Raw genomic sequence first — 23,997 nt, 5'->3', positions numbered from 1 at the left:
ATAAAGGGTAAAAATCAAGCTAGTTGCTCAATTATATTTATTCAGGGATCTAGAATAAACAATTTGTTTTTCTTAATCCAGAGCAAAGAATTGTAATCACTGCTGTATAGAGGTTAAGCTTCTTATTGAAGAGGTCTTTCTGGGTGAGCCCTAGCGAAGGTGTTTTACCTGTCCCTTGGGGTAAGAAGTCAGCCTTACCCCAAGAGATAGCCAGGGGAATCCACAGATTCATTCCCTTATGCATGAATATGACAATGAGGGTATCAACATTATAAGCAGTTTTCTATCTAGCTACATTTTGGACTTTGTAGTCCACTGAGGCGAAAATCCTGTGATTGTACAGTTAGCAAATTTTATATGACAATATAGTCTTAAAAAATAACATAGAAACAGAAACATTAGAAACTTAAGTCACAATTTAGTAAGTATGTCATTTTTTAGGGAAAAATAAAAAATAGTAACGATTTATGAGGCCCCAAAGTTTTATATAAAAATGAAAAAGCTGTTTGGCAGTTAGGAATGACTGTAGCCTTCTGTCAAATCAGTCTTGACAACTGTTAAAAGACATTATCATCACAAATAGGGCTGCATTTCACTCTGTGTGTCAAATACAATAAACATATATGACTTTAAGAAAGCGTGACCATTTTACCAGAGTGACACCAACAAGATGGTGGAATAGGAATTTTTTTTTAACTTTAGTCCCCTCACAGAAATCCAACTAGTGACTATCCATAGGCAAGAATACCATCCCAAATATTGAAGAACTTGGGAGTAAAGCTGAGACAACCCCTTGGAATGTAGAACTGAGAAAAGCCACAATAGAATGGTAAGAGGAACTATTCCTTTTGACCGTGCTGCACCTCTCCTAAGCTGGTACAAGGCTACATACAGAGAATTCACTTGGATCCATGATTTCTACTTTGGGAAAAGTGAGTTTGAGGTGGGTGTTCAGGTTCCTCACCATTCTGGGACCCTTCACAGGAGCATCAATCCCACAGGAGACGTTGGGAGTATTGGCAGGGCTAGATCACCTGGGGTCAGTTAGAAATAAAGAATGGTAGTGGTGCTCGCAGCTATCAGCACACAGATCTTGATGGTGGTTCTACGTTCCCACCAACAGAAGTGCCACACCAGAAAAACTAGTCAACAGTGTCATACTGTAGGAAACACCACCCACAAGTCTTCTAGGCTTGAATTCCTAGCAAGCTTCCCCACATAGGCTAGGTGCTCCTAAGTCAATGATTATCTATGGAGGGAGCATCTGGCCCTGCCTGACCCTAGCAGTGGAGAGGTAATCCAACTAAGTTCTGGCACTCACATGAAATCTTTCCCAGATTGCGGGGGAAGCAACTGCATGCTAGTGATTACTCATGGACACAGTATCTGGTCCTGCCAGTGGAGAGATGATCCAGCTCAGCCCTGATGCTCTCATTATATCTTCTCCAAACCAGGAGGCAATTGCAGGTCAGTGTTTACCCATGGAAAGAGCATCTGGCCACCATGAAACCTTGGTGTTCTACTCTACCCTAGACCAGTAGGTAAGCCCAAGTCCACACGTGTCTATAGGGCATATCCTCTGGCCTTGTCCACCTTGTGTGGCTGAGCAACAACCACAAAAATCTCACCTAGCATGGGAGACTGTCATACAGCCCTGCCCAACTACAGGTTCCAAACAACAGAGCCAGGGAAGACAACTTGCAACTCTACCTAATCAGAGATGGCTGCAGAGCCCAATCAGCAGCCTCACCTGATGGCAAATTTCAGCTAGTGGTTTCACTGATCACAGAGCACAGCAGAAATACTATTTGATCTCAGAGCACAGGAAGCAACCCAGCCCAATTATAGAACCTGACCCCAAGCAAAGGCTGCCAGCCACCCATCCAGAATCGCAGACTAGACTAAATAGTAAAGATCTAAAACCAACAAAAAACACCTGCAAAGGCTGGAAAATGTGGCCTTCTCCTCAAATGCACAGGCATAAGGACACAAAGATAATGGAAAATCAGGCAACATGACGCTACCAAAAGATACCAATAAAGCTTGTGTAATAGACCCAGAATAAATGGAGATCTATGAAATGACTGATGAAGAATTTAGCATAATCCTCAAAAAGAAGTTCAGGGAACTACAAGAAAATACAGATTGAGAATTAAATGAAATTTGGAAAACAGTTTATAAACAAAATGATAAGTTTGACAAAGACATGAAAGAAACAAATAAAAAATCAAATGGAAGTCATAGTGATAAAGGATATAATAACTGAACCCAAAAAGTCAATAGAAAGCTTTAAAGAAGATTGGACATGGTGGCACATGCCTGAAATCCAAGTACTTTGAGGGGCTGAGGATCATTTGAGTCCAGGAGTTCAAGACCAGACTAAGCAATATGGAGAAAACCTGTCTCTACAAAAAAAAAAAAAAAAAATGCAAATTTAGTCAGGAATGATGATGTGTGCCTGTAGTCCCAGATATTCAGAGGTTGAGGCTGGAGGATTGCTTGAACCCAGAAGGTTGAGGCTGCAGTGAGCTGTGATTTCACCGTTGCAATCCAGCTTGGGTGACAGAGTAAGACCCTGTCTCAAAATGAATGAATGAATGAATGAATAAATAAATAAATAAATAAATAAATAAATAAATAAATATACTTTAAAGCAGACTTAAGCCTCAGAAAGAATCAGTGAGTTCAAATGTAGGACATTTGAAATTATCCAATCAAAGCAGTAAAAATCAAAAATGTAAAAGAGTGAAGAAGGCCTGTGAAAATTATAGAACACCAGTAAGTGGACTAGCCTTTTCATAATACAAATTCCTGAAGGATGAGGGTGTGTAAAAGTCTTAGACAGCATATTTAAGAAAATAATGGCTGAAAAATTCCCAAATCTGGAGAAAGATGATATCATCTAGGTACAGGAAGCTCAGAAGTTGCCAATCAAATTCAACCTAAAGAGGAGTTTACTAGTACACATAATAATCAAATTATTAAAATTTAAGACAAAGAATACAGAAAGTAGCTAGAGGAAATAAGCATATCACATTCAAGGCAGCCCCAGTACCTTTCAGCTTACTTCTCAACAGAAATCCCACCGGCCATGAGAGAGTGGGATGATATACTCAAAGTACTGGGGAAAAGAAAGACTATCAACCAAAAATACTTTACCTGGTAAAGCTGTTCTTCATAAATTAGGGACAAAGTAAAACTTTCCCAGACAAACAAAAGCTAAGGGACTTTATCACCACTAGGCCTGCTTTACAGGAATTGCTAAATGGTTTCTTTAAGCTGAAAGAAAAGGCTTTTAATAACAAAAGATACGTGAATGTAAAAAATCTCTTTGGCATAAGTAATACCTGGTCATACTCTGAATTCTCTAATACTGTAAGGGTAGTATATAAAACAATTGTATTCCTACTAAGAGGGTTAACAGAAAAAAAAATTGAAAACAACTATAGCTAGAATAAATTGTTGAGATAGAAATTACAAAAACAAATGTAAATTTGGACTTCATAAAATGTTGTTGGGAGGGTGAAAGTGTAGTTTTTATATGCAACTAAAGGCAAGTTGTTATCAGCTTAAAGTAGCCTTTCATAAGGATGAGATATTTTATGTAAGCCTCATGACCACCACAAAAGTGGGAACCTATAGTAGTTTCACTAAATGTAAGAAGAAAGGATTCAAAGCATATCACCACAGAAAACCATCAAACCACAAAGGAAGACAGCAGGAGAGGAAGAAAAAAAGAAGGGATCCAAAAAACAATCGGGAAACAAATTACAAAAAGACAGTAGCAGGTTCTTACCTATCAATAATTACCTTGAATATACATGTTTTATTCTTCAATAAAATTCTGAAAAATTTTACTTTATTAAATTCTTCAATAAAATTCTCAAAACCACACTTTAAACAATGGACAGATCATCTAGACAGAAAAGAAACACTGGAATTGAATTATACTTTAGATTAAATAGACCTAACAGATGTGTACATAACATTCCATCCAACAATGGTAAAGTACACATTCTTCTCAAGTGCATATGGAACATTCTCCAGATAGATCACACGTTAGGTCATAAAACAAATATTAACGAATTTAAGAGAATGAAAATAATACATGTGATAAGAGGTTAACAACCAAAATATATAATGAACTCAAGCAATTCAATAGCAAGAAAACAACTCAAACTATATGTTGGCAAAGTACTTGAACAGTCATTTCTGAAAAGAAGAATATAAATGGCCAATAGGTACATGAACAAATGCTCAGCATCAGAAATCATTAGAAAAATTGAAACCACAATGAAAGAGCCAGGCATGGTGGCATGTGCCTGTAATTTCAGCCACTTGGAGGGCTGAGACCAGAGGATCATTTGAGACCAGCCAGAGCAATATAGTGAGGCTCTGGCTCTGAAACAAAAAATGAAAAATAAAAATTAACATGAATCATATAATAGGTAACACCTCGTACTTGTTAGAATGTCTTTATCAAAATGATGAAAGGCAAGTGTTGGGAGAGGATATGGAGAAAAATAAACTTCTGTATATTATTGGTGGGAATGTAAATATTATGGAGGTTCCTCAAAAAACTAAATATAGAAATATCATATGACTCAGTAATTCCACTTCTGGGTATATATTCAAAGGAACTGAAATCAATGTCGATGGGATGTTCGTTGCGGCATTATTCACAATAGCTGAGATATGGAAGCAACCTAAGCGTCCATCAGTGGATGAATGAATAAAGGAAAGGTGGTGTATATACATGATAAAATACTCTTCGACTTTAAAAAAGAGGAAACTTGTGACAACATGGATGAATCTGGAGGACATTATGCTAAGTGAGATAAGCTAGGCACAGAAAGACAAATACTGTATGACTGTACTTTGAACTCATAGAAGTAGAGAGTAGAATAGTGGTTACCAGAGGCTGGGGTAAGGGTAAGGGGTTGGGGAGGGAGGGAGTGGGAAGTTGTTAATTAAAGGTTACCAAGTTTCAAATAGGCAGGAAGAGTAGGTTTTAATATTTATTGCACAACAAGGCATCTATAGTCAATAATAATGTATTATATATTTCAAAGTAACTAAGAGAATAAATTTCAAGTGTCTTATCATAAAAATTGATAGGTAAGCAAGGTGATGGATATGTTAATTAGCTTGATTTAATCATGACACATTGTGTAAAATATACCAAAACATCACATTATACCCCATAAATGTATACAGTTATGATTTGTCAATCAAATATAATAGCAATAATATATGTTTAAATATTAATTTTTAAAAAAGAAGTGTGGAGGCCAGGCGCGGTGGCTCATGCCTGTAATCCCAGCACTTTGGGACGCTGAGGCGGGTGGATCACCTGAGATCAGGAGTTGGAGACCAGCCTGACCAACATGGAGAAACCCCATCTCTACTAAAAATACAAAATTAGCTGGGCGTAGTGGTGCATGCCTATAATCCCAGCTACTCAGAAGGCTGAGGCAGGAGAATCGCTTGAACCTGGGAGGCAGAGCTGAGATCGCACCATTGCAATCCAGCCTGGGTGACAAGAGTGAGACTCCATCTCAAAAAATAAATAAATAAACAAATAAAAGAGGTATGACTAGAAAGAGTGTCAGAGAAATTGGAAGAGGTAACCAGAAATCAGCTACTTTTGGCTATCCTTGTGGGAGAGGGCTTTTAGAATTAAACCTCAGACCAATGCCCAGTAAACCAAGTGGAAACTGAGTTGCTCAGAATTGCCTGTTATAAGCTGGAGCAAATTGTGTGATACAGAGTGGCTGAATGTATTAAAAAAAAAAAAAAACAGTATCTAAACACATGGTACCTACAAGAGACTCACATTACTAGTGAGGGAACAAACTGAAAGAGAAGGGATGGAGAAAGGTTTCCCATGCAAATGGAACTGAAAGAGAGCAGGGATAATTAACTTACATCAGACAAAATAGAATTTAAGTAAAAGCCAATAAAAAGAGACAAGGAATTTGAAATCACTGATTTATTGTTGTATAAGCAGCAATGGGATATTCTGAGTACCGTAAAGGATATGTCTCCATCAAGTTCACATGACATCCTTGGTGATCTGATCATCACTTGCTTAGTAATTCAGCACTTCCATGGGCCTCTGGAGCTGCTCGTGGGAAAATGGGCCTGATTTTGCAGTAGAAAAAAAAAACTGAGCTGGAAGACTGAAGATTTCATTCTGGACTCAGCTTTTCCTGTATATAATGATTGGCTTTCAGACACTTCAGTAACTTCTTGGAGCTCTGTTTCTTTATGGTGACGTTGGTTTGGGTGGTGGATTGTGTGGCCTTCAAGGGCATTCCACTTCTGATACTCCTTGATTCTGAATTCCATTTATTCTGTTCTATTCTTTCATTTCTCTCTTTTGTTGTTGAATTTCAAGTAACCAGCTATAGATGTAGCTCAGAGTGACACATTTTTTGTAAAGATAAGTTTCAGTTTGAAGTCTAACCAGGTGATTATTTTTGATATAAAACCAATTTATTCTTCATATACTGAAGACAAATGTGTACTTCTTTGGAATGATTTCTGTTAGTTATGAAAAGAGATTGCACAGCTATGGAAAAAGTATTCATTATCCATAAGCATTCACCCACTGATTTTCTTCTAGTTTTCTTCCCCCATTTTGGCAAGCTAATTGAAGTTAGGCCATTTCTAAATAGAGAGATTCACTAATTGCAAGTTGGCCAGTTTCTTGGGAGATTTTGGAAAGTCAAAATAACTAGAAGGAATTCTAACAGCTCTCAAGCCCCAAATTCCTTTGTGGTTGATACAGTTTGATTTTCCCATATTCTTTTCTTGATTTGTCTCATTTCTTCCCTTCACTAGTTTCCCATTTCTGAAGAAGGAAGTAAAGTGTCCGAATTGAATTCAGGGCATTTAAAAAGAATTTGTTCTGCATCTCTAATTACCTTTATCTATTATGTGAGGATTTTACTCACTTTGCCAAATTGCATTGCTACAAAGCCCATTAGGGATTTTTAAAACCAGGATTAGTGCATACTGCATATTCAGAACTTCAGTTATTAATTCATTTCTAGTGGAAAAATTTTGTTCTAATTATTGTAGCATTGCAGTGTTGGACATTGGTCAAAGCTTTCAAAAATGGTAAAAAAAACAACTTGAATTTACAGTTAACCTTTGAAAAACACAGGGCTTAGGAATACTGACCCACCAGTGGAATCAAATATCTTCATGTAATTTTGAAACCCGCAAAACTTAACTACTAATAGCCTACTGTTGATAAAAAGCCTTAACAATAACATAAATGATTTATACATATTTTGTATGTTATTTTATTATATGCTGTATTCCCTCCTTTATTTATTTATTTATTTATTTATTTATTTATTTATTTATTTATTTTTTTTTTTTGAGGCAGTTTCACTTTTCTCATTCTGTTGCCCAGGTTGGTGTGCAGTGGCACAATCTCAGCTCACTGCAACCTCTGCCTCCTAGGTTCAAGCAATTCTCCTGCCTCAGCTTCCTGAGTAGCTGGGATTACAGGCATGTGCCACCACACAGGCTAATTTTTGATGATGGCCAGGGTCGTCTTGAACTCCTCACCTCAAGTGATCTACCCATCTCGGCCTTCCAAAGTGCTGGGATTGCAGACGTAAGCCACCATGCCTGGCTGCTGTATTCTTACAACACAGTAACATAGAGAAAGAAAAATATTATTAAGAAAATAATAATGAAAATAAAATATATTTATTATTCATTAAATAGAAGTGGATCATCATAAAAATCTTTATCCTTGTTTTCTTCACTGTAACTAGGCTGAGGTAGATGAGGAAGATGAGGGTTTGGTCTCAGAGATAGCAAAGTGAAAGAGGTGGCGGAGTTAGAAGGGGAGGCAGGAGAGGCAAGCACGTTTGATGTAGCTTTAATGGGAATAAATTATAATTTATCTGAATTTTTGCTTTTTTATTTCCTCTAAAAATGTCTCCATAGGCTACTGATCCTTCTTCCACCATTTGATTTAGTTTCAGTGCTCTTACCATGGAAGGGTTTATAGCGTAAAACAAGACAAAAGCAGTCCTGAATAATGGGAACCCTTCTTTCAGCTTGCCTAATGTCAATTTGTTTTCTGGCACTACTTCTTTTATGTCTTCCTCATCATCTGGTGCTGGTTTGGAAGCGCTCATCTCCATCAAGTCATCTTCCATTAACTTCTGTGGTGTGGTATCTACTAGCTCTTGAATTTCTCCAAGGACCATATCTTGAAACCCTTTCCCCCAACCTTTTTGCCATGTCCACAATCTCTTTCATGATTTCCATGATTGGCTCTGTGGTAAATCCTGTAAAGTCATGTATAACATCTGGACACAATTTTGTCCAACAGGAATTTATTGTGTCAGGATTTGATGGCTTTCATAGCTTTTTCTATAACAGTTATGGCATCTTCAATAGTGTAATTTGTTCACACTTAAATGGTGTCCTCTCTATTGAGACTCTCTCAGTAGTGTGGACAGTTCTTTCCATAGGGTACCATGTGTAATGATCCTTAAGTATCATAATGATTCCTGATCTAGAGACTGAATTAGAGACATAGTATTTGGGAGGACGTAGACCACTTAGGTACCTTTGTGTGGAGTACATGGGGTTCTGGGTGTTTAGTAGCATTGTCCAGTATTGAAAGAACTTTAAAAGACAGTCCCTTACTGGCAGGGTACTTCCTGACTTCAGGGATAAATCACCAAGGAAATAAATCCAAGAAGAGGATTTTTCTTGTCTAGGCCTTCTTGTTGTGCAAACCAAAGACTGGCAACTGGTGTTTCCCTTTTCCTAGGCAGGCTCAGGAGCTAGCAGCTTTAAAACTAAGGGCAGTCCAAATTATAAACTCAACTGCATTTGCATAAAACAGCACAGTTAGCCTATCCCTCCTGCCTTAAGTCCTGGTACTTTCTTCTCTTCTTTACTAATAAATGTCCTCTGTGGCACTTTCTCCTCCAGTCTAGAGCATTTACATTTGCATTAAAAATGTGTTCAGGTAGATATCCTTTCTCAATAATTTTCTTAATGGCATCTAGATACTTGTCTGCTGCCGGTTAGTTGGCAGAAGCTATTTCACCTGTCATCTTGACATCTTTAAAGACAAATCACTTTCTAAAATTATCAAACCATCCTTTGCTGGCATTTAATTCTTTTTGCTCAAAGTATCATATAATGAATTTGCTTTGCTTTCTCTTGAATCTTGAATCTATAGTCATGCCTTTCTTATAACAATTCTGTACCACATAAAAGCTGCATTTTCAACATGAAATAAAAAGATGTTTCACAAAAACTGCAATATTGTTGCACCTATTGGTGTAGCTGCAGAGATGATCTCACAAATTTTCTTTTCTTCATTTTTTTTTTTACAATGATCCTTACACTGAATTCATTTATTTTGAAATGGCTAGCAACCACAGCTGCAGACCTCAATCTAAAGTATGTATTAAGCAATTCAACTTTTTCTTGTAATGGCATGACTTTTCTCTGATTCTTGGGAACACTCAACATCACTAGTGGTGCTTTGAAAGTGTATGTATCTTGTGGTGTTATTCGAGGTTTATGGCATTGTACTAAAAACAATGAAAAATACGCAAGAACCATGGGAGGCCACTTTGTACTGTGATACCCAATTTACTGGAGAGATGAACTGCTTACACAAAGATGATTAGTTTCACATGATATTTTAAGTGTATGCTTGTAACAGTTCAGCTCACTAGGATGGCAACAGGAGGTGGCTACAAAGTTATTACAGCAATACAGTGTGGACTACAGTTAAATTTATGCAGTTATGATTTAATACTGCACCTTTTAAGTTTGTTTACATTTCTCTCCACTGCAAATGGCTCCATGTGTTATCTATGCTTGTGTGCATAAATTTTGATAAATGTTAACTTTTTACAATAGGTTTTATGGTAATAATTGCTAAAATGGATTAGTATCTGTATATATTTTGTGCATTAATGACACATCTTTTTCTTAATTCGTAAAATATTTCTTAATTTTTAAAATGCATGGTTCATCTGCAAGTTTTTTTAAATTGTTGCAAATCTTCAAAAAAAATTTCCGACATATTATTGAAAAACATCTGCATGTAAGTGGACTCACATAGCTCAGATCTGTGTTGTTCAAGGGCCAACTGTGTTTTATTTTATTTTTGCTTTTTAAAAAATGTTTCCCCAGTTTTATTGAGATAATTGGCTAATAAAATAGTATATATTTCAGGAGCACAAAGTGATTTGCCATACATCCACATTGTGAAATGGCAACTATCCTACAGTCAAGTCAGTTAATACATCCATCACCTCGCATAGTCAACTTTTTTTGTAGGTGTGGTAAGAACACTTAAGATCTACTCTTTTATCATTTTTCAAGTATATAGTATAGTATTATTAACTGTCATCACCATGATGTACATTAGCTCTCCAGAACTTATTCATCTTATAACTGAAAGTTTGCAGCCTTTCACCAGCATCTCCTCATTTCCTCCACTCCTCAGCCTCTGACAATCACCATTCTTCTCTGTTTCTGAGTTTGACACCTTTAGATTCTACATGTAAGTGGGATCATACAGTATTTGTGTTTCTCTGTCAGGCTTATTTCACTTAGCATAATGCCCTCCAGGTTCATCTGTGCTGTCACAAATGGCAGGATTTCTTTCTTTTTTGTGACTGAATCATATTTTTCATTGTGAATTTACACAATTGTTAATCCATTCATCAGTCGATGAACAGAGTTTTTTCCACATATTGGCTATTGTGAATAATGCTGCCGTGATCTTGGAAGTGCAGATACCTCTTTGAGATACTAATTTTGTTTCCTTCAGATAAACAGAACAGGAATTGTTGGTTACATGGTAGTTGTATTTTTAGTTCTTTGAGGACCTTCTATACTGTTTTCCATAATGGCTCTACCAATTCACATTCCCACCAACAGTGTACAAGGTTCCCTTTTCTCTCCATCCTTGGACAACACTTGTTATCTTTTGTCCTCTTGATAGTAACCATCCTAATAGGTGTGAGGTGTTATCTCATTGTGGTTTTGATTTACACTTCTCCCATGAGTAGTTGTGTTAAGTATCCTTTTTTTGGTTGAGATGGAGTTTCGCTCTTGTTGCCCAGGCTGGAGTGCAGTGGTGTGATCTTAGCTCACTGCAAGCTCTGCCTCCCAGGTTCAAGCAATTCTTCTACCTCAGCCTCCCAAGTAGCTGCAATTACAGGCACCCGTCCCCATGCCCAGATAATATTTGTATTTTTAGTAGAGACAGGGTCTCACCATGTTGGTCAGGCTGGTCTTGAACTCCTGACCTCAAGTGGTCCACCTGCCTTGGCCTCCCAAAGGGCCGGGATTATAGGCATGAGCCACCACGCCTGGCTGTGTTAGGTACCTTTTCATGTATCTTTTGGCCATTTGTATATCTTCTTTGAATTTATTTTAAAATATATTGGTTGATTACATTCTATGGCCAAAACAAATATATCACCCCTCTCCCTTATACACAGCACTACTCATTGTACTGTGATACCTACATTTTTATCCTACATTTTAAGGGCAGTCAACAAATAATGCCATGCCAATTTGCAATATTTAAAGTCAGCCACATAATAATAATGATAGTAACAGATTTCTTAAAGTTGAAAATCCTAAATATAAAATAACTTCAGCTCAGAACATTTACACAAAACAAATTTTATAAGTCATGGAAGAAACAGATGTCTAGATGAAGCTCTTCAGTAGAAAACTTATGTTTGCCTTCACTGAGTACCACAGGGTTCACCTCAGCTAACGTGGTGAAGTGTGTTTATAACCACTTCTATTTGGGCACTTTTTTCTTGATGCCTCCTTGAATCATAAGTGTTTTATATATCTCACTTCCCTTTTCTGCTTAGAAAAAAATCCTCATAGCTAGTCACACAAAGAATTATTGGTTATTGGATTAATTTTTAAAGACAACTGTTCTGAATTGTAGCCTGAAAAAGATTTTCCTATTTTTTCAATAAATTATGGGCATCTACATATCAGTAAAAAATAGAGTAGAAGTGTGAAGAGGCCTCTGAAATGATGTCATGACCAACTGCTTAGACCTTTATTTCCCATGATTTGAATAGCAGAGGATAGAAGTATTTAAATGATGGAATCACATCTATTGAGGATATTGTTCCCTTTGTAGGCTGACTGAAGCTACATCAGGAAGTTAAGGAGCCAAAGAAACCTAGAATTCACTTCAGCCGCTCTCTGGTCTTGACACTAGGACATAGGCCTGGTCTTTCCTCTGCTACCTCTAATCTGAATCCCTTCCTAACTATGTTAGAGGACTCGTTGGTGAGGGTATGTAGATAAAGTTCTAGTGTTTGCTGCTTTGGGATTTAATACATCATAAATGTGACAGGTGTGAATTGTGTTCCCTAACACTCACATGTAAGATGTTATGATTTTTTTTTTTTAATTTTGGCAAGTTTAATAAGGCTCCATATCTACAGTCAGCAGGATGTTAAAAATACTGAAACCCCAAACCCACCACTTTGACAGCATTCCACAACTTCCATTGAGTGGGGCCACAAACTGGGAGGTTTCTTTGGTGTCTGGAACAGAGGACAGGAGCTGGCCTTTAGTCAGTAGCATTCCTGTCTGTCTTCACAGTCAGTGCTGGTGATCTTTGTGTTCAGTCTCAGGCTGCTGACAGGGCTCCCTCTTGCAGGAGTCCTGTCTGCAGACTACGAGCTCTCCCTGCTCATCCACAGGGACTTCCTCTGCTGCTCTGAGTATGCAAGTCCTGGAAGCAGCAGCTGAATGTCTAGAACCCTGTCCCAATGATCTGGACTCTACACACCAGCAGGATCCAGGACTCTGTTACTCACAGAAACACCCCTATAGTCCCTGGCTCTTTCCAAGTTGAAGGGAAGGCAACTTTTTCTCCTCAATTTACCCACTCCGGTTTTCTCCCACTCTTAAGAATTCCCTATCTACTTCACCCCTAAATTTTGTCTCTGAGCCTCTTTGACTGTGTATTTCTATAAACTACTGCATGTTAGTTCTACTTCAGAAAAGAGAAGGTCCGTTTTTCTTGGATTCAGAGGCTTAGTTACTCTCTTGAATGTGTGTGTTGGAGATAGTGGATGGGCAAGGTACCTTTGGCACCTGAACAAAACACAATTTAATATCTCAGTATATTGTACTGTCACCACCTGACTTTGTCAGAATAAAGATTGATTACTTAGACTTTTAATATTTTTGATTGTTTTTCCTTTTTTTTGGATACTACAAGGAGGAGAGGAGGGCTGATAAAGTATGTGTATGTTGAGTAGGGCCCAAATATATGTATTCAATAGCAATATGGGTTGCACAATATCCTAAGAAAGTAAAGCAAGGAAAATAGAGCAAAATTCCACATAATATCAAAAGGAAGAGTGTTGGAAGGATATATACTTGGCAATACTGAATTTAAGTATTGGCATTTGCCCTTTCAAAATGTGCTTATTAAGAGAAGTGGTACTTGAACATTAACAACATGATTAGGTTAGAAGACATATATGAAACAGAAGCATGCTTTTGAATAAAGGGTAACGTTATTTTTATGTATTGTTTATTCATTTTTTGTTTATTTCAAAATTGGTACACCTGCAGTACAGGCACTTCAAAGACAATGTCTCCACTGTCAATGATTAAGTACTTGTGCAAAGGAGCCAGATATGCCTGGTGCCAATAATACCACGGTGGGTTCAGTGCAGTCAGGACGGTGTGAATGAAGAACTTCTAGAACACTAAGAAGTATGTAAAATATATGCTTCTGCTGAGGAAGTAGAGTTGACATTTGAGCTTGAAGGACCAATTGGAATAAGGTTTCTGAAATAAGTTATGATGGGTGGGAGTGTGGAATTGCAAGCAAAGGGAAAAGTGTGACCAAACTGGTAACATTGGAAATTGATCATAGACAGTTTGAGGAATGCAGGTGACCTGATAAAAGCAGTGCCGGGAGAGAGTTGCTAAACCTGGAAAGAGTCTTGCAGGAGTATTCAAAGGCATAAGGGCTTCATCTCACAGGGTGTGAGGAACTGTCAGTCATCCTTAAGCTGGACAGTAATGTGTTCAGACTGCTGGGTCTATTCTTCCTTCGTTCTCTCCTTCCTTTCTTCCCTCTTGATGTTTTCCATGCTTTGTGGAGGATGTGTTAGAGTAAAAATAAAAAATACATAAAGCGTGGCACTGTCATTCTCTGCTGGTGGAGATGCAAACTGGCACAGCTCTTTAGGAGGAAAAGTTGGCAATACATAACAAGACCACCTTTTAACTCAGGATCTCACTTTCAGGAATTTATGCAAAAGATCTGCCTGCAAGAATATGAAAAGACAAGTGGATAAGATTATTTACTGTAGTATTCTTTGTAATAGCAAAATATTAGAAACTAAATATTCACACCTAAGAGAATAGTTGAATAAATGATAGTGCATCTACACAATGGAGTGCAGTGCAACTGTAAAATAGAGTGAGGAAAATTACTGTGAATTGATTGCTTTTGAATAATTTTCAGGATATACTGTTAAATGGAAAGGCAAAGTGCAAAAGAGTTACTCTGAGATATTCCCTACTTAATAAAATAAAAAAGGATATATGAAAAATAAGCATACACCTGCTAATTTGTACAAGAGAAATACTGGAAAGATAAATCAGAAACCAGTGAGATGAATTACCTATAGGAAGTGGATGAGGAAGGAGTAGAAGGAAGAGGACTGAGGTAGTAGAGATGAGGAAGAACAACACTTCTCTTGTAGTTAGTTTAGCTTGGCCTTTAGGAACCATGGTGGCTCATGCCTGTAATCCCAGCACTTTGAGAAGCCAAGGTGGGCAGATCACCTGTGGTCAGGAGTTTGAGATGAGCCTGGCCAACATGGCAAAACCCCATCTGTACTAAAAATACAAAAATTAGCTGGTTGTGGTGGCACATGCCTGTAATTCCAGCTACTCGGGAGGCTGAGGTAGGAGAATCACTTGAACCCAGGAGGCAGAGGCTGCAGTGAGCCGAGATTGCGCCACTGCACTGCAGCCTGGGCAACAGAGAGAGACTCTCTCTCAAAAAAAAAAAAAAAGAAAAAGCGGAGTAATGTTTCATCTATTTCAAAATAAATAAAACTAAAGGGAATACAAGCAGTAATAAATGAACCTAACTGTATTATAAATGACTCCACCCGGAGGAAGAAGAAAAACTAACCTAAGTAACTTTGGAAAACAATATTCTGACTAGATATTATGAAACTAAAGCTTAGAAGAAGGATAAACAAATAGCAAACACTGTACTTCAGTTAGTAACTTTGTTTCCCACAAGGTGTCGGTTAGTAATTGTGAAGTTACTTTGGATGTTCTGGGATTGAAGAAATGGTATTCTGTAGATAATGAGAGATGGATTTCTTTGTAATGAAAAAATCAAGTTACAAATAAGGAGAGAGAGGAATATAGAATAAACCCTGTGGTGTTGGATTGGAATCAGTGGTATTAATATGAATGCATAGGTTTTAATGTATATGCAGATAGACACCAACAGGAATATAGATGTGTGTACATTTATGTGTATACATCCATGTATTTCCTAGCTCTGCCTATTGAGAGGGACTAGAAGCACTGAAGTTCTAGTAGCAACAAGCACACCTTGCTCCTAGATCTTGGTTTCTAAATATAATTTTTTAATGAAAGAAATTGTCTCCTTCAAGAAATTACTGATTCCACAGTTGGAGCAGGGAGAATGTAAGATGACCTTGAGATGTCTTGTGGTGCCAGAAAGTAAGAAGGTGTTCAAAAAGGATAAGGACAACCATGTACAAGTCAACCTTGTACAAGAGTTCCCAGTGGTCAAACATGACACAGCTTGAGCAAGTAAGTCAATAAATAACAATGGTATTCTATTATACCTATGGGGTAAATTAATATCTAGATGAGTCCTTATGAATACAAATGTTAAGAGCTTTAGACCAACTTCACAGAGGTTATCTGAGCAAAACCAGTTCATGAATCAGGCAGCACTCAGAACCAGAAGAGGTTTAGAGAGCTCCATCCAGTAACCTGAGTAGCAAGCTGAACATGGAAGCAAGGTAGAGAAATTATCTGATTAGTTACAGCTAGGCATTTGTCTTACTTCAGCGTGATAGACTGAGGCATTTCTGTTATTTAGCATGGTGTATTGAGTTGGCTGCCTCTGATTGGCTGAAATATGGCTGTTACAAAAAGTATACTACCAAATTATGTTTTAGTTTGTTTGCATTCTTAGGTTAGGTTGTAGTTTGTTACATAGGAACTTTAAGTACAGAGGGAGTCTCTAACAAATGGCCTCCTTCTTATATAATTTACTATAAATAAATACTTGAATAGAAGAATGGGGAGAGGGAACTATTTTTTTCATGGAATTTGATTTAAAAATGTAAAAAGAATGAGGGAAATGGAAACTCTCCCTTGAGTAAATAATACAGTAATTATTGATGCAGGCAGGATGTACAGGAACTCTGGATGCAATGTAAGTCTAAAATTATTCGACAGAGACAGAGAGAGAGAAAGAGAGAACAAACGTGGGAGGTGAATTGTGAAATCTGGCAATGGCGAGGCCATGAGTTAGAGCGATATAAAATTTTATGCCTGATTAATTGGAATTAGAGATGCTGGGGGAAGGAGGGAGGAAGAAGGGATAGAATTGGACTCTTGTTAATCCACTTTGGATAAATTTAACAGCTTACTCTTATATTTGAAATATTTATTGAGCATGGAGCAGCTCAGTGGTGCCAGTGGGTTTGAAGGAATGAGAGAAGCTCTGAATCTCCAAATGAAGATGGGCTGAGAGCGAAATCTGGAAAATCCTTTCATGAGAGAAATTCAATCTCTTCACTATTTCCTTTTCTTAGGATTCTGGATGTCTCCCTTGTTATAAAAGGAGAGGGCTAAACCAAATACAACAGAAAAATGATGCAACAAAATGACCTTATCACCAAATGAGAGAATTGCAGGGCACTCACTCCATGCTTTCTTTTCCTCAGATGCTGTGCTACACCAGGGCTTTTAGATGATTTTAGAAAGCTGTTTTAAAGAGCCTTCTTTCTGTGACCAGATGTAATAAGGGTTGGATTGTGCACAAAAGTGCACATGATAGACCAAAGAGAGTAGGAATTTTGACTGGACACTGTCTGAAGGCACAATAAAAAATAAGTTAAATTTCCTTTTAAAAAATCTTTTAATTTTCTGGAGAACACATTAAAGCATTTGCGAAGATCTTGTATTGCAAAGTATTAAAGAGAAAAGAAAAACTTACAGTGTACGTAATAGATATTTGATACACATTTGGAATTTAAGGTATTAAATATTGCACAAGATAAGTATGCCATCCTCTGTTAGATAATACAGTCGTAATAAATGTGACCACTTATGCTTTATATGTATATATTTTAATGTTTATTAAACCCTTCAATGTAGTTAATATCCTTGCATTTTACAAATAAGGAATCAAATGTTTGGAGAAGCATTATCTGATAGAAACATGCAAGTCACAAATTTCAGTTATGCATAAAATGTAAGTTTTTTGCAGCCACGTTAAAAAAGAGAAAAAGAAACCAGAAAATAATTTTAAATTTTAATTTTAATTAATTGAAACAATAAAATTTATAATTCAGCTTCCCAGTCACAGTAGCCACATTTGAAGTGTTCAGTAGAAAAAATGGCTAATACATGGCTAATATTCAGTAGAATACATGGCTAAATAGTGTAAGTTTAGATAATTAGAATTAATTACTCAAAGCCTCAGAGCTCACAAGTGCTGGAACTGACATTTAAATCTGAGTTAACACAACTCAGAATTTCATGATTTTAGCTCTAACTTCTGGTATACAAATTCTGTCGCTTAGCAGTTGTGTAGTAATGAGAGTTTACTTAGTTGGATATATTCTCTCCTCTGCTTTTTGATAATTGTACCAAAGTTAATGGGCTTTAATGCCTAAAATCAATTGTCCATTGTGAGGCAGCTTGTTCATGGGTTCTGAAGAGGAGGCAGGCCTTCTGAGAGCAGCAAGCAAGCACACTTCACAGTCACCAATGTTAATGTAGTTCTTAGTTAATCTTAGTCATTACTGCAACAAAATGAGGCCATGCAAGTGGTCAGGAGGCTTGTGCAGTTTACTCAGGTTCTCTAGTTGTGTTTTATTAATAGTCTAAGTTGTTTGTGTCATGGTGCTTTTAATTTTGTTGTGTTCGTTTTGGAGCTCCTCCATGTTAAAAAAAACAAAGGCTATTAGACTGCATTTTTCAAAGGGACTCACATTGATCTCTCTGTGAGATTCGACTTCTAAAACAAAGAAAGTCTTGACAGAATTCCTTGATTGGCAGGAAAAATTGCCCTGGACTTGATTTTGTTTTTCCTTAAGTGTCATAAGAGAATCACTTTGATATTTCACATATTTCACTAATAATAATATTCTAAACCCCACAAACACACTGGTTTGATTTCTCAATGGTGGCCTCTCTGATACAGACATGGTTCTCAGGGAAGATATTTACTTGCTGTTGATTTGCATTTTTGACAGCACGTTTTCCTCTACTTAGAAAAAAAACATGTTGGGCAATATCTGTTGATGAAAGAAGAAAACCCATTTCTTGACTTTGATCATTCCTTAGATGGTGGAATATTGTTTTTGTATGGGGGGAGGAAAAGAGAAAAAAAAATTGAATGACATGCCAGCAACTTTAGTTAATTTCATAATAACTTAATGTATGTCAGACAAAGTAAAATGAATCAAAACCTAAAAGGAAATGACTTTTTAATGAAAATTTTTCAAGCATGTCATTTATGCCGTAAGTGCACGAGCATGTGTGTGCGCGAATGTGTGTGTTTTCCTATTCCAGACAGAAAAGCTGCTAAACAGAAAAAAAAAAGAAGAGTGAATATTAAAGGACTGTAGTAATTTTGTAAGCCAGCATTATGTTTTTCTCTTTCGTTTTCTATATGAAATGTTGGATGCAAATTATATGGGATAAAATAATTGTTCTCTCTCTGAACTATAGTCACAGTGTGACCTATTGGGTTTGCTCTATTTACTGTGTCTGCAGCATAATTATTAAGACTTAGCTGCTCTCCCAAATAGTTACAGATGTGGGAGAAAAATAAATTACTTTTGCATGCTAGCTCTGGAAGTCGTGCTGTTGTAATATAATGTAATCAGCCATGAACAAAAGGAAGTTATTATATTCATTTATATTAGTTTGAAAGCCTCAGAAATGTATTATATTATTTTAGGCTGAAGAATTGAAGCAGCTCCATTGACGATTTTTTCCATGATCATCCAGCTTTACTCTGAAGGTCATCCTCATGAAATGGCAATAATTTCAGCCTTATCATTTTAAGAAATAAGCAAATTATGATAGCTGTCATCAAATATTTGAAAACATATGAAAGAGGGGTTATATTTGTTCTGTATGACTCCAAGTGAGAAGTAGGATGGACGGACGTAAGTGACAAGACAGATTTTAATTGAATGTAAATGAAGAAATAACCATGGTCAGAACTATCTTAAAATAGCATGGAATTCCTTGAGAGTTGGTAAGTTCTCAGTGGCTTATGTCCCACCTGTAGGTCCCTTCCCTTTAAGTCCAGAGATTCTCTAAAATTAAATAGATGGGGTTCAAAAAACAGAGAGAACATCTAAAGTCCTTTATATTCCAATCCAGACACCCAGGAAATCAAACCTCTGGAGGGAGCCTGAGTTTCTAGCAAAATACCATAGAATTGTGTGTGAGCCACTTAGATACCAAGACTTTAGGGGGAAATTCCTTCCCTTCCCCTTCCCCTTCCCTTCGTCTCTTCTTTTCTTTTCTTTCTTTTTTCTTCTCTTTCTCTCTTTCTCTTTCTTTCTCTCATTCTCTTTCTCTCTTTTCTTTCTTTCTTTCTTTTTCTTTTCTTTCTTTCTCTCACTTTCTTCCTCTTTCTGTTTCTATCCTTCTTTCTTTCTCTCTTTCTTTTCTTTCCCTCTCTTTTGTTTTCTTTCTTCCTCCCTACCGGCCTCCCTCTCTCTCTTTCCCTATTTTCTTTCTTTTTCTTTTTTCTGTTTCTTCTTCCTCCCTCCCTCTCTGTCTCTTTCTTTCTTTCTCTCTTTCTGTCTCTTTTTCTGTCTCTCTTTTCTTTCTGTCTCTCTTTTTCTTTCTTCCTCCCTCCTCTCCTCCCTTTCTTTCTTTCTTTCTTTCTTTCTTTCTTTCTTTCTTTCTTTCTTTCTTTCTTTCTTTCTTTTTCTTTCTTTCTTTCTCTTTCTCTCCTTCTTTTTTTCTCTCTCTCTCATGTTTTTTTCTCCTTACCAATGTATAAATGATACTTTTTCTGCTTACCATGCAGAAATATAATTAGGATAATATGGCTTTCTGTGAGATAAATTAATCCGTTTGCTAAACTTTAGGTAAGTAAACAACACTTCAATAGAAGGATAGCTAAGTGTTTTGTTCTTCACCTGAAATGTGGAAAGAATAAGAGGAACTTGTCTTAAACTATACAGAAGAGTGAATAAATCAATTGACGTAAATGAAAAAATGTAAAATTAGGAACATTGGAATGGGTGATGTGTGTGTGTGTGTGTGTGTGTCCTCTGATGAGATGGCTTCAATATATTCTCTCCTAATGGAATTAGCTTAAAAATATCCACGGAGTTTTTTTTTTTAACAGTTTCTCAAGATTATCAATTATATTTTTAGGTAAAAATATGAAGACTATTTACCGAAAAAGGGAGTGAACAAGAGAGAGCAGTCTATATTGTCTAAAAGTGATTACTTTGAGTGAACTTTATTTTGTTTCAATATCTTTAGTGAAATATTAGTAACTGTTGGTCACTAACCCTTTCATGTGTTAGCTATTTCAGGAAGGAGATTACTTTAGATTTACATTGGGAATTAGAGAATAAAGGTCTTCTGTAATAAAATCATCACCATCATGAATTATCTCCAAAATTTTACATTGAAGATGTTCACATGGAGTATCTGCTTAAGTTGGAATACACTTCTTGGATGGCTAGACATTTTTCTATGCTTACATTTCCATTTCTGTTTGGAATCATTCAAAATGCTTTAACTAAAAATTTGATCCATCATTGATAGATCAGATTCATGTTGTTTCATTGTTATTTTTGTTGTATTTAGTTTGTCATTTGAGATTTCCAGTTTGAGCTATTTGTCAAATCTCAAATTTTGTCAGTACAAATGTATTCACAATTGTGAAAATAAAAATGATGGTCTATCCCACGGTATCCAATCTTTTGGCTTCCCTGGGCTACATTAGAGGAATTGTCTTGGGCCACATATGAAATACACTAACACTACTCATAGCTGATGAGCTAAAAAAAATTGCAGAAAATCTCATGTTTTAAGAAAGTTTATGAATTTTTGTTGGGCTGTGTTCAAAGCTGTCCTGAGCTGCATGTGGCCCATGGGCTGCAGGTTGGACAAGCTTGGTCTATCCCATAAGATAACTTAGAATTCAAGAACAGAACTTACTCTGAGGTCAATAATGTCTTTGTAGTGACTCATTACTACTTTTTACTGATTACAGGTCATCTAGACAAGAGTTCTTATCTGCCTGATGTTTTCTGATCTAGATTTTGCACTTTGTCGAGGGGCCTAGGTGAGGAGGCATTATTAGTCTAAGCAGCAGATATTCTTAAGTGTTATGCAACATGGTTCTGATAACTGCTGTTTGACTGGTACTAGTTACTAATGGGATGGTGAGAAGACCTAAATGTTTTTCTTTGGTTAAGTGAGGAAAGGCTCAGCAAAGAGTTAGCCGGGATGGGTAGGGGAAAAGGGAAGCCTGAGTTAGTGGAAAATAATTTAAATTGCCTTATATTTAATTGATAGAATTTGCAATAGAAAGGAAAGGCAGGCAATGCATCATTATTTGCAGTGAACCTGGCTTAATTAACCTTGCATTTCCACTAGTGTAGTCTTTTGGGTAGGTGAGGAGAAAATGCTGTGGGATAGAATTGACCTTGCCTTCCTACACATGCATATGGAAATGCCATACAGGAACTTTACAATTAATATTGATTCAATGTCAGAAGCACAACATTGATTGCCATGGAAAAGACTGTTGGGGAGAACCTTCTGAAATTTTCATTTGGAATGTGTGAAAGTGCAAGCCCTAATTATTGGCATATGTGGTGATATTGAGGGTATGCATTCAGGCCTGTGGTAATCGACTTCTCATTTGCCATAGAGGCAACTTTTTCATACCAGTTTGATTATCCTTTATATATTTCTTACTAAAAGGAAAGAAATGCTTGCTATATAACCAATAGTGATTCCTATTTTAAACCTTTTCTATGTCACAATGTATATGTGTGTGTGTGTGTGTGTGTGTGTGTGTGTATATATATCTATAAATATAATCTTAGAGGTGGCAGCCTTTATTTTAACACATGATATTTGTGTACCATGGGTTTCTGTCAAGGAGGTATTCTGTCAGCAAGTAATTAACAAGGTCTTACATTGAGTAGGTATGACCAAATTCTCATTGGTTATTACAATGCTACAATCTCATCTGGGATTCCATTTTGTGCCTGGAATCCAAGGACACTCTTACATTGAAACTACAGATGTGAACAGCTTTCATGACCAAACAGTCCTGGGTTAACAACTACCACAGGGAAGTCCAATTAACAAATTTATTCATTTGGGCCCTATTACACTTCTCCTGTCAACTCTGATTACTTATTTTCGAAATAAAACTTTGGCCTTCACAGTGGTCTCCAGTGCCATTCAGTGAATGATAATCTGTTTGAATCTCTTCAGCTTTATATTAGAATTTCGCAGGTCTGCCATCTGGTAGTAGGAACCAAAGCTCAATCAATATTTATACATAAAAATGACACTTCCTGAGAAGGGATGGTTTCATCCCTTGCATGGTTCATGTTTATACTAGAATTACAAACACATCCATGATTTGTGAATCAATAATGATTATTCCCTGCCATGGATGTTTTAGTCTTTAACAGGGAAGAATCATTACACTATGAAACTTAGAGGACATGAAACTTGTGTCATCACTGGTTAAAGGGAGGAGAGAGCCAGGCTGGCTAGATAGGGGTGGTGATTTTAAGACCATTGCTTACCACTTGTTTTTTACCTGGTGCCTTCCAGAAAAACTGTTTTCCATAAAAACACTGGCTGAGGGCCGATCCCTAATCAGTTGGGCCCTCATTCCTCCTCGTGAACAATTCTGGGACCTTCAAATGCTTGTGAAATCCCCCCACATTTTTTTGTTATCACCAAGTAACGATGATGCCTATTTCAACCTATAGACTGAGAAACTGAAGCATGACTCAGATTAATGACAGTGCTACCAAAAGTTGTATATTTGCAAAACAGAAGGAACTGCAGTGATTTCTAGCCCTACTTTCCCCCGTTGCAGGTGCAACACTGAGGTACAGGGGAGTTAAGCCCAGCATTAGTTGCCATAGTCACAGCATCATTTGCTCAGTGATAATGCCCAGAATCATTGTGTATCCTGTGTCTCCCTCATGGCTCATGCAAGTTCTTCTCAGCTTGTGGGTCTCTGACTATGTTAACTGGGAAATATATGTCTGGAAAAATAACTGTCCTTGGTCAATATGAATATTAGTTAAGTGTGAGTCTTCTTTGAAACAAGCCAAGAACACTAAAAATAAATATTAATCCCAAAGGTTAGTTGTGGATAGTTGTTATTATTGGCTTTCAAACATTATTTGTTCTAGGCTGAAATACCAGAATTCATATGAACCATTTCTCTCATATTTTTTTTTCATTGCAAGTTACTGCTTATTACCTAATAATGTAGAATGTTCTCAACCTTTAAAAGATGTAAGCCTCTCATAGGGAGCTTATTTAAAATGCAGACTCGAAGGTTCTGTCTCCCAGAAATTGTTCTTCACTAGTTCTGGGGTAGGGCCCAAATAATTGCATGTTAAGCAAGCATTCCAGGCAGTCCTGTTACAGATAATCAAAAGAATT

At 36.9% G+C, this 23,997-nt stretch overlaps 1 protein-coding gene across 1 annotated transcript in view; it reads left to right on the top strand.

Moving 5' to 3' along the window:
* Nucleotides 1–23,997, top strand: part of UNC5D (unc-5 homolog D (C. elegans)) — a 606,477-nt gene that overhangs the window by 50,054 nt on the left and 532,426 nt on the right. The window lies entirely within an intron of this gene.

The sequence above is a fragment of the Mandrillus leucophaeus genome, unplaced genomic scaffold (genome assembly GCF_000951045.1).
Source record: "Mandrillus leucophaeus isolate KB7577 unplaced genomic scaffold, Mleu.le_1.0 Scaffold705, whole genome shotgun sequence".
Taxonomy (NCBI): Eukaryota; Metazoa; Chordata; class Mammalia; order Primates; family Cercopithecidae; genus Mandrillus; species Mandrillus leucophaeus.
Note: the sequence above shows the minus strand (reverse complement) of the source record. Positions and strands in the feature narration are given on the sequence as shown.